Raw genomic sequence first — 245 nt, 5'->3', positions numbered from 1 at the left:
AGACACTTCTCAAAAGAAGACATACAAGTAGCCAACAAACATATGAGAAAAGGCTCCACATCACTAATCATCAGAGAAATGCCCATAAAAACCACAGTGAGATACCATCTCACACCAGTCAGAATGGCTATTATTAAAAAGTCAAAAAACAACAAATGCTGGTGAGGCTGTGGAGAAAAGGGAATGCTTACACAGTCTTGGTGGGAATGTAAATTAGTTCAGCCAGTGTCGAGAGCAGTCTGGAG

This window comes from Mandrillus leucophaeus, unplaced genomic scaffold (assembly GCF_000951045.1).
Source record: "Mandrillus leucophaeus isolate KB7577 unplaced genomic scaffold, Mleu.le_1.0 Scaffold134, whole genome shotgun sequence".
NCBI lineage: Eukaryota > Metazoa > Chordata > Mammalia > Primates > Cercopithecidae > Mandrillus > Mandrillus leucophaeus.
Note: the sequence above shows the minus strand (reverse complement) of the source record.